Below are 11,266 nucleotides of genomic sequence, written 5' to 3'. Positions count from 1 at the left end.
TATAAGACTGGCTTTTGCATTACTCAGTGTGTAACCAGGTCTCCAACAAAGTTAATGATGGGTAAACATCTTGAGGAAATAGGTCAATAATTATAATAGCGTGATTCTAAGTATGAGAAGAAGCAACAAGGGAAAACATTTCCTGCATCATAATTGACTAGATAGACAGGTGATCCAGAGGATTTTAGATGAACAGCAGGGTCTATTACAAAAAAATTAGTACATCGAGTGGCCTCAACAGAGGCCACTGTTAAAAGGAAACTTGATCAACAGAATCTTCACCTGATCTAAGAGTGAGCTTTCCTAGCACCATGGAACAAAATTGGTCATGAAATGTCTCCCAAATATTAGTTGATTTTATTACCACGAGAAAGCACTGTGAATGAAAAATATTGCCTGCCATATCAACAAACAAAGGATGCTGTAGCCATCAGGCCATCAGCCACTACCACCTCCACTGCCAAGCTCGAAGCCACTGCAGCCCCTGCCACCAAGGGTGCACCCTGAGGGGACATGGGTTGGGAAACAACAGGATGCTGGCCCTAGAAAGTGCATATCAAAGGAATGATTCCAGTGAGTCCTATGAGTTCCCTGGTGGCTCAGTAGATTAAGGATCTGGCCATGTCACTGCCGTGGCTCTTGTTATAGCTGTGGCAGAGGTTCAATCCCTAGCCCAGGAACCCTAGGCATGCCTTACCCCCACCCCCTGCCAAAATGAGCCCAGACTCCTGCATCTTCACATACAGAGAAAAGCGCTAAATTCATTAACTTGGGATGTCCAATTTTCTTTAATTAACAGTACTCTTTTGATGTTCTGACTACCTTTTTTTTTTTTTTTTTTTTTGGTCTTTTTAGGGCTGCGCACACAGCATATGGATCGAATTGGGGCTAGGGGTCAAAGCAGAACAGTAGCTGCTGGCCTACGCCACAGCCATGGCAACGCGAGATCCGAGGTACATCTGCAACCTACACCATAGCTCATGGCAATGCTGGATTCTTAACCCACTGAGTGAGGCCAGGGATGGAACCTGCATCCTCATGGATGCTAGTCAGATTCATTTCTGCTGAGCCACGATGGGAACTCCCTAACTGGTTCTTGTTGCAAAACTCCTATATATCCTGGCTCCTCATTTACCTCTTTTTTTTTTTTTTCCCCTTTTATGTCTGCTCCTGTGGCATATGGAAGTTCCCTGGCTAAGGGTCATAGCTGCTGGCCTACACCACAGCCACAGCAATGACAGATCTGAGCTGCAACTACAACCTACACCTCAGCTTGCAGCAAGGCTGGATCCTTAACCCGCTGAGCGAGGCCAGGGATGGAATCGGCATGCTCATGGATACTAGTTGGGTTCTTAACCTGCTAAGCCACAATGGGAGCTCTTCCATTACCTCTTAGGAGCAGTCTTTCAAAGCTATCAGAGAGGCTGCCTCCCAGGCTTCAGTGCCCAGAAAGTCCACCAAGTAAAACAGTTCTCAACTTTCAGATTGTGTATTTCTTTTCAGGTGATGCAGCTTTCAGATCTGGAAGGCATGACCATGCCCCACAGACATGGACCCTGGATGCTGGTCACTTTACTGTTCCTCTTTTATGCATTTACTGCCCCACCCCCAATCCCTCCATCCCTAACCCCTCAGCTGGACTTAGGCCTCCAGGAACATCACTAGGGTTGTTTTGTATTTGTATCTCTGCTTTTTAGGGCCGCACCTGGGGCATATGGAGGTTCCCAGGTTAGGGGTTGAAATGGAGCTACAGCTGCTGGCCTATGCCACAGCCACAGCCATGCCAGATCCGAGCCGCATCAGTGACCTACACCACAGCTCATGGCAACGCCGGATCCTTAACCCACTGAGCAAGGCCAGGGATCAAACCTGTGTCCTCATGGATGCTAGTCAGATTTGTTTCCACTGAGCCAAGACAAAAACTCCCAAATCCTATTTCATTCCTTGTATGTAATTTCAACAAATCTCATACTTGACTACTTGCAGTACATAGATATGTTTTCATTTTTATAAATGTTGCTTATGACACAATGAACAGTTCCGATACACTGGGATTCCCACTTAGGAATGTAGAAGTCGGTGTTTATCTCCCAGCTCAGCTTATTCTGGTGGTTGTGGAAATGAATTTGGGATCCAAGTGGCATTTTGATTTTTTTGTTTTTTTCTTTTACAGCTGCACCCACAGCATATGGAAGTCACATTGGAGTTGCAGCTGCAGGCCTAGGCCACAACCATGGCAATGCTGCATCTGAGCAATCTAGAGCAATCTAGCTTGTGGCAACGCTGGATCCTTAACCTACTGAGTAAGGCCAGGGATCAAACCCGAATCCTCAGGGAGACAGTGTTGGGTCCTTACCCTGCTAAGCCACAATGGGTATTCCTCAGGTGGCCATTCTTCAGATAGGCAGTGAAAAAAAAAGTTTGTCATTCTGGTGCCAAGTTTTTTCAATCAATGAAATCTTAAGACATAAAAAAGAGCCAATCAAGAAAAAAAAAAAAAAAGAGCCAATCAACAACAACCCCTAGAGCCCTAGGCTCTGAGAACCAGCTGTGTCAGGCAGAGGGATAGAGGGTTTAGAGCAGAGAAAAAGATTTAATTTTTTTTTTAGGGCCACACCTGTAGCATATGAAAAGTCCCAGGCTAGGGTTTGAATCCCAGCTGCAGTGGCTACCTATTCCACACCACCAGACCCAAGCCATGCCTGCCACCTGTGCTGCAGCTCTCAGCAACACCTGGTTGTTAACCCACTGAGTGAGGCCAGGGATCAAACCCACAACCTTAGGGATACTAGTCAAGTTCTTAACTGGCTGAGCCACAATGGGAACTCCTGACTTTAATTACCTTCTAAAGTCAGCCTCTTATTTTATTGGAGTACAATTGATTTACAATGTTAATTTCTGCTATACAGCAATGTGATTCAGTTAAACACACACACACATATATACATACGTATATGTATACACTCCCCACCCCACCCCTGCTCCTGCACGTGTGGCATATGGAAGTTCCCAGGCTAGGGTCTGGCTGTGACAATGCTGGATCCTTAATCCACTGAACCATAGCAGGAACTCCCTATACATTCTTTTTAAAAAATATATTCTTCTCCATTATGGTTTATCATAGAACATTGTATGTGGTTCTCTGTGCTGTATAGTAGGATCTTGTTAGCAGCTTACATCTGCTAACCCCAGCCTCCTCCCCCTTGGCAACCACAAGTCTGTTCTCCTTGTCTATGAGTCTGTTTCTGTTTTGTAGATGGATCATTTGTTCCCTATATTTTATTTTTGTCTTTCTAGGGCCGCACCCAGGGCATACAGAGGTTCCCAGGTTAGGGGTCGAATCAGAGCTGCAGCAGCCGGCCTCCACCACAGCCACAGCAACGCCAGATCCTAGCCTCATCTGTGACCTGCACCACAGCTCACGGAAACACTGGATCCTTAACCCACTGTGCCGGGTCCGGGATTGAACCTGTGTTCATCAACATTCCCAAGATGCTGCCAATCCCATTGCACCATAGTGGGAACTCCTGTGACATATTTTAGATTCTCCATATAAGTATCATATGGTATTTGTCTTTTTCTTTCTTAGTATAATCTCTGATTGCATCCATGTTGCTGAAAATGGCATTTTATTCTTTTTTATGGTTGAGTCACATTGTATGTATGTACTATACCTTCTTCATCCATTTATTTATTGATGGACATTTAGGTTGTTTCCATGTTTTAACTATCATGAATAGTGCTGCAATGAACATAGGAGTGCATTTATCTTTTTGAATTATAGGGTTTTTTTTTTTTTTTTTGGTCTTTTTAGGGCCAAACTCACAGCATATGGAGGTTCCCAGGCTAGGGGTCTACACCACAGGTCACAGCCACGCTGGATCCTTAACCCACTGAATGAGGCCAGGAACTGAACCTGCAACCTCATGGTTCCTAATTGGATTCGTTAACCACTGAGCCACTACAGGAACTCCTTGAATTATAGTTTTTAATGGATACCTCATTAGATACCTCATTATAGTTTTGATTTGCATTTTTCTAATAATTAGTGATGTCGAGCATTATTTCATGTGCTTATTGGCCATTTGTATTTCTTCTTTGGAGAAATGTCTATTTAGGTTTTCTGCTCATTTTTCAATTGGGTTGTTTATTTTCTTGTTGAAGTGTATGAGCTGTTTTTATGTTTTAGAAATTAAGCCCTTGTCGGTTGCACCATTTGCAAATATTTTCTTCTGTAGGTAGCCTTTTTTTTTCTTTTGCTTTTCAAGGCTGCAATTGCAAGTGCAGCATATGGAAGTTCCCAGGCTAGGGGTCAAATTGGAGCTGCAGCTGCTAGTCTACACCACAGCCACAGCAACGCCAGATATGAGCCAAGCCTGCAACCTATACCACAGCTCATGGCAATGCCAGATCCCTGGCCCACTGAGCAAGGCCGGAAATCGAACCCGAGTCCTTACGGATTCTAGTCAGATTTGTTTCCCTTGCACCACAGCCAGAACTCCTGTAAGTAGTCTTTTAGTTTATGGTTTCCTTTGCTATGCAAAAGCTTGTAAGTTTGATTAGGTCCCATTTGTTTATTGGTTTTTATTTCTATTACCTTGGAATATGTGTGTGTGTGTGTGTGTGTGTGTATCTATCTATCTATCTATCTATCTATATATATATCTTTTTATGGCTGCCCCTGTGGCATATGGAACTTTCCAGACTAGGGATCAAGTCAGAGCTGCAGCTGCAGCCTATGCCACAGCAACATGGGATTCCAGCCATGTCTTCTACCTATACCACAGCTTATAGCAACACTGGATCCTTAATCCATTGAGCAAGGCCAGGATTGAACACATATCCTCATGGATACTAGTCAGGTTCTTAACCCACTGAAGCACAACAAGAACTCCCACCTTGGGAAATTTTTTAAAGTCAGTCTCTCTTTTTTTTTTTTTTTTTGGTTACACCCACAGCATGTGGACGTTCCCAGGGCCAGGAGTTGAACTCATGCCACAGCAGTGACAACACCGAATCCTTAACTGCTAGGCCCCCAGGGAACTCCAAAAGTCAGTTTCTTTAAATTGGCCCTGTGGTTCACCTCACCTAGTCTTGCTTCCTGAAACTAGATTTTCTGTTCTCCCTATTCACAGAACATATCAGGTATTTATGTTGACTGCCATGAGCCCACATTAATAATCTATAGGCTATGGAGTTCCCGTTGTGGTTCCTTGGTTAAGAAATCTGACTAAGGAACCATGAGGTTGCGGGTTCGATCCCTGGCCTTGCTCAGTGGGTTAAGGGTCCGGTGTTGCCATGAGCTGTGGTGTATGTTGCAGACGTAGCTCGGATCCCGAGTTGTTGTGGCTGTGGTGTAGGCCGGCGGCTACAGCTCCGATTCAACCCCTAGCCTGGGAACCTCCATATGCCACGGGAGTGGCCCAAGAAATGGCAAAAAAGACAAAAAAAATAAAAATAATCTACAGGCTAGATAATGGGACTAGCTTTTGTCAGAAATAAGGACAGCCCCCCACCTTATTCCTGGAATGGTATATATCATGGTACGTGGTTCAAAAGTACATAATTTATGCATATATATATATGGTGTTTTTTTTTTTTTTTCTTTTTAGGGCCGCACCCGCAGCATATGGAGGTTCCCAGGCTAGGGGTCTAATCAGAGTTACAGTTGCCGGCCTACACCAGAGCCACAGCAACACTGGCTCCTGAACCTACTGAGCAAGGCCGGGGGTCAAACGCACAATCTCATGGTTCCTAGTTGGATTCGTTTCCACTGCGCCATGATGGGAACTCCCCCTATAATCTTTATTTATATAGAATTCTAAGTTAAAAATTGTTTTGCTTAATACATTAAATCTTTTTTTTTTTTACTGGAGTTCCTGTTATGGCTCAGCAGTTAAAGAATCTGACTAGCATCCATGAGGACACGGGTTTGATCCCTGGCCTCGCTCAGTAGGTTAAGCATCCAGCGTTGTTGTGAGCCTTGGTGTAGGTTGTAGATTCAGCTTGGATCTGACGTTGCTGTGGATATGGTGTAGGCAGGCAGCTGCAGCAGCTCTGTAGCTGTTTCAACCCCTAGCCTGGGAACCTCCATATGCTGTGAATGGGGCCCTAAAAAGCAAAAAAAAAAAAAAAAATTTTTTTTTTGTCTTTTTAGGGCCGCACTCTCAGTATATGGAAGGTCCCAGGCTGAGGGTCCAATCGGAGCTGTAGCTGCTGACCTACACCACAGCCACGTAGGATCAGAGCCGGATCAGAGCCGTGTCTGTGACCCACACTGCTGCTCACAGCAACGTCAGATCCCTAACCCACTAAGCAAGGCCAGGTATTGAACCCACATCCTCATGGACACTAGTCTGGTTCATAACTGCTAAGCCACAATAGGAACTCCCTGTTCTGTATTTTGCTCAGTACTCTTAATCCTGTGAGTCAGACAGGTAGACTCTACTAGCCCTATTTTATAGGCAAGGGTGGAAACATTCCCATATATAGTGTAAGAGAGATATGAGAGATAAACCTTGGGCTTCCACACTCACACCTGCTCTTTTCCCATGACTTTTGAAGTAATCCAACTTCACAGTACTTTACAGTATAAGCAGGTTCACTCCTGAGCCAACTGTAAAATAAAATTCATATTTTATGGCAAGACAAGAAAAATTTAAACAAAAACTCTTCTCTGCCCTGGAGTTCCTACTGTGGCTCAGCAGCAACAAACCTGACTAGTATCCATGAGGATGAGGGTTCGATCCCTGGCCTTGCTCAGTGGGTTAAGGATCTGGTGTTGCTGCGAGCTGTGGTGTAGGTTGAAGATGCAGCTTGGATCTGGTGTGGCTGTGGTGTAGGCCAGTAGCTACAGTTCTGATTGGACCCCTAGCCTAGGAACTTCCATGTGCCACAAGTATGGCCCTAAAAAGACAAACGAAAACAAATATTCCATTTCTTTTTTTCTTTTTTTCCTTTTTAGGACTGCACCTTCAACATATGTAACTTCCCAGGCTAGGGGCTGAATTGGAGCTACAGCAACACCAGATTCTTAACCCACTGAGTGAGGCCATGAATTGAACCTGCATCCTCATGGATACTAGTCGGGTTTACCACTGAGACAAGACGGGAACTCCTTTCCATTTCTTAGATTAATTTTCGTCGACATGTGCTTGGCATAGTCAGCACATATTGGGGACACCTTCCAGAGGACGTCTGGAATCTATCTGGAGCCAGTGCTTGGTACCAGGATGGGCCCATTGAGCCCCACCGGCCTCTTGGTACTTCTCAGGTGTTCTGGTGAGTTCTGATATTCTGGTGAGTTTGGGTGATGGCCCTTAAAATTTTGTTTGAGCTGGTATTCACTTTCAACTTGGAGTTTGTTTTTCAGTAAAAACCTCAGGTTTATTCTTGCATTCCTGAAATTCTTCCAGGCTGGTGATATTTAGCTCCTGCCAACATCTATTTTCACACTTGGCCATTGGTTTTTGCCCAAAATGTGTATTAAGAGAATCTGAGCCAACCAAATGCATAAATGTGTGTGCTTGTGCATGACAATGTTTGTGCACACTGTGGGCCTGCAGGACAGGTGTGGACTCCTGAGGGCCACGCACCCACACCTCCCTGCAGCAACTGGCGAACGGGAGCCATATCAATGCAGTCCACTCCACTCCCACCTTTATTTTTGGGAGCTGAACAGGGCCAACCTCACTTGACATTTGGAGGACTGGAAAGGCTTGAGGGGTTGGCATGGCCTGTGGGTTATGACCCTGCCTTCAGTGCCTCTGTAGTCAGTGGAACAGGATGACTTCCCCTAGGCTGGCAGCCCCCACATGTTCTGCGACCTGTTCCAGCCAGCCTGCCCTCAATCACCCCGAGCACCTCAGCTACAACTTCCTGCAGGTAGGTGGGTGCCAGGCTTGAGGGGGTGGCCCAGGGGTCCTGACAGGCCTGGTGCCCCAGCGCACCTCCTGCTGTACAGGTGTGCAACTAGTGCCTTGGCACTGGTGGGTCCAGCAGCCAATGGAGACCCCATGGCTCTGGAGACAGTGGACCTCTCTGTAGGTGTCTGCCCAGTGGGATGGCAGTGGGGCTGAAGCTGGACTCCAGACCTTGGCTGCCCCCTCCATTCCCTTCTTAAAGCCCTTAAGAACCCAGCCTGCCAGCACGTGTCTCTTCGAGTCTCCTTGGAGTCCGGGCTAAAAGTCCTAGAGACCCCGCCTGGCTTACCTGCAGGTGAGGTGATGGCTGTGCTCCAGCAGCACGTGGCCTACGACTTCACAGGCCGCCTTATGGAAGGCTGGGGGTCCTGCGAGGTCCGGGCAAGACTTGGAGTCTTATGGGGCATGGGTGCAGCTCCTAGGCAGGATGTAGGGGGTCTGGCAAGAGGCCCCGGGAAGCATAGGTGGCTGATGTTTTATTAAATTTGGCTTAACATTTAAAATACTGCTATATGGTCTGAACCAAGCGTTAATGAAATGAGACCAAATTATTCAGGTCTGAAGAATAAAGGGACATTTTGCTCCTCCCAGCTACAAGGAGTCCTGAGGTAACTGAGGACTCTGCAGAAGTGTCAGAGGATTAACCTCAGGCAGTGCAGGGGTCCAATAGGGGAGACCCACTAGGACTGTTAAACACTGCTTGTCTTGGGGGGAGACAGAGGCTGATCACCTGGGGTTTGGAGCACCATGATGGTTCTAGGCTGTCACTGGGAGAAACCGAGCCATGTGACTCCTTAGGGACCTAGACTCCGAAGCAGCACACATGTGATCCAGCACACTGTCCTCAGAAAATGGTTCAGCCCATATCCCCAACCTGAATTAAGCTACAAAATTAATACCGGGAAAGGCCAAACAGCTCGCATGCAAATAGCCACCTATGGGAATACCAGCTGGGTTTATGTAGGCTTGCACGTATTTGAGAACTAAAGGAAATTGGGCCCTGAAATGGCCAAATTGAGGTTCTTTCGACACTCCAAAACTGAATTTTTAGCATGCAGTTAAAATAGCAGTCTTCTAGATCTGTATTCGCAGGTTCTACTGGAAGCAGAGGTGTTTTTTCTAAAATTAGATTAGCAGTAGAAAATATTTGTAGGGCTAGCCCCATGGATCCTTTGGAGAAACATCTAAATTATTAAAAATTTTAAAGAGGTTTCATCTTAAACTATTGTGCCAATTTTAAGTGCTATCTGAAAACCCCAAAAGACTTCAAAATCCCCAATAGCCTCATTCAAAAATTTGTTGTAGAAGACTTATGATTAATGAGCAATCATTCTAGTCATCTTCTGAACTGCCTTTCCCACTAAGAAAGGCACTATTAAATGGTTACCTTTATTTTTTTAAATTCTTTGCTTTTTAGGGCCACACCTATGGCAATGGAAGTCCCCAGACTAGGTGTTGAATCGGAGTTGTAGCTGCCGGCCTACACTTCAGCCATGGCAACACTGGAGCAAGGCCAGGGATTGAACCTATGTCCTCATGGATACTAGTCGGGTTCATTACTGCTGAGCCACAGCAGGAACTCCCTAAATGGTTACCTTTAGAAATGGGAACACTGTGAGGCTCTAGGCAGGCCTCTTTAGATCAGAGGCTGAACTGAAAAACAGGTAATTTCTTCAACTCAAGGAGGATCCTCAAAAGTGTTCGTAAGATTAACCAAAATGGGAGGCCACCCGTCTAACTAAAATAACTACAGCTAAAATTTGGAGACTGACAGTTTTGAGGGGAGGTCTTCGCCCCTAAGCTAAATGATGAAATGTAAAATATCCCCACATAGTTGAATGAGTGTGTCAGTCCTTTTACTTTGAGGAGGAAAAACCTTTTTCCTACAAATCTGGTCTTTACAGGACCAGAAGTGTTTCCAGAAAAAATCTGAAGCCACCAACCCTTTTACTACTTCCTAAAACTTCCCTACTTACTTTTTTTGGTCATACTCACAGTGTGTGTAAATTCCCAGGCCAGGGATTGAACCTGAGCCATAGCAGTGACCATGCCGAATCCTTAACCATTAGGCCACTAGGGAACTCCCTCCTCTAAGTGGCTAATAAACATTGCAAAGAAATTTTTTTCTGGAGTTCCCGTTGTGGCGCAGTGGTTAACGAATCCGACTAGGAACCATGAGGTTGCGGGTTCAGTCCCTGCCCTTGCTCAGTGGGTTAACGATCTGTTGAGCTGTGGTGTAGATTGCAGACGCGGCTCGGATCCCGCGTTGCTGTGGCTCTGGCGTAGGCCGGAGGCTACAGCTCCGATTGGACCCCTAGCCTGGGAACCTCCATATGCCGCGGGAGCAGCCCAAGAAATAGCAAAAAGACAAAAAAAAAAAAAAAAAGAAATTTTTTTCTGGCCTCAGAGGAACTTGTCTTTCTCCTTCTATGCCTTTGAGATACAAATGTTCTATCTGGTCTTCTCTGCCACCTTCTTAAAATGCAAATTCGGGAAAGGCAGTAGCTAACAGGGAACTTGACTTCTCAGAGACAAATAGAAACCTTTACCTTTTCCATAAATATTAGTAAAAAGGGTTTAGCCATCTCAACAGATGATCTTGATTTGTTCCATCTGCCAGAAACCCATTATAAATCCAACTGCTTTGTAACTGATGAGTTTTTTACGTTGTTGTGTCTGATTCATGGTTGAATTTTTAGAATGGGAACTGTGAAGTCTCCGTACTTATCTATAGGCATTGTAGATGTGTGGGATTGCCAAAATAAATTTGTAAGAAGCTCTACTTAATTTGGTTAAAGGAATCAAATGCTTTATATAAAGATTCAGAAATGTAAAAGAAACTAACCAGAATGAATTTTGGCTTGATGTGATCTGGGAAATCAGTATTGAATTTATATCTGATATTAAAGTTAGCTTAAGCTTATTGGTTTGACTCATATAGACAGGTCTTTAGTCATCAACATTGAGTACAACACTTTTTTTAGGGCCGCACCTGTGGCATATGGAGGTTCCTAGGCTATGAGTCTAAGTGGAGCCTACGACACAGCCATAGCAACACAAAACCCGAGCCGTGTCTGTGATCTACACCACAGCTCACAGCAATGCCGGATCCTTAACCCACTGAGCGAGGCCAGGGATCAAACCCACGACTTCATGGTTCCTAGTCGGATTCGTTTCTGCGGCACCACAACAGAAACTTCAACATTGTATAATAACTTTTACTGTACCTAGGTTTAGTATAAATTAAGTAAGACCATATTCCTGTTACAAAGTTTGTCAGTGGGAAAAATACAAAACTTTTAAGTAAACAAAATAGAGGTAAGTGACTACTAGAGTTTCCAGGT

At 45.1% G+C, this 11,266-nt stretch overlaps 1 long non-coding RNA gene across 1 annotated transcript in view; it reads right to left on the bottom strand.

Annotated features, from left to right (window-relative positions):
* The window catches only part of LOC146401553 (uncharacterized), an 838,561-nt gene extending 828,249 nt beyond the window's left edge, over nucleotides 1-10,312 (bottom strand). Inside the window, exons 1-2 of the long non-coding RNA XR_014810211.1 lie at nucleotides 7,083-10,312; nucleotides 3,827-4,854 (exon numbers count right to left, since the gene is read on the bottom strand). This is a non-coding gene — a long non-coding RNA (uncharacterized LOC146401553). The remainder of the gene's footprint in view (nucleotides 1-3,826; nucleotides 4,855-7,082) is intronic.
* Between the last annotated feature and the right edge of the window lie 954 nt (nucleotides 10,313-11,266).

The sequence above is a fragment of the Sus scrofa genome, chromosome 7 (genome assembly GCF_054392235.1).
Source record: "Sus scrofa isolate SSC_HxYL_T2T_F1_AM1 chromosome 7, Sscrofa_HxYL_maternal_Yorkshire_Landrace_v2.0, whole genome shotgun sequence".
Lineage (NCBI taxonomy): Eukaryota > Metazoa > Chordata > Mammalia > Artiodactyla > Suidae > Sus > Sus scrofa.
Note: the sequence above shows the minus strand (reverse complement) of the source record. Positions and strands in the feature narration are given on the sequence as shown.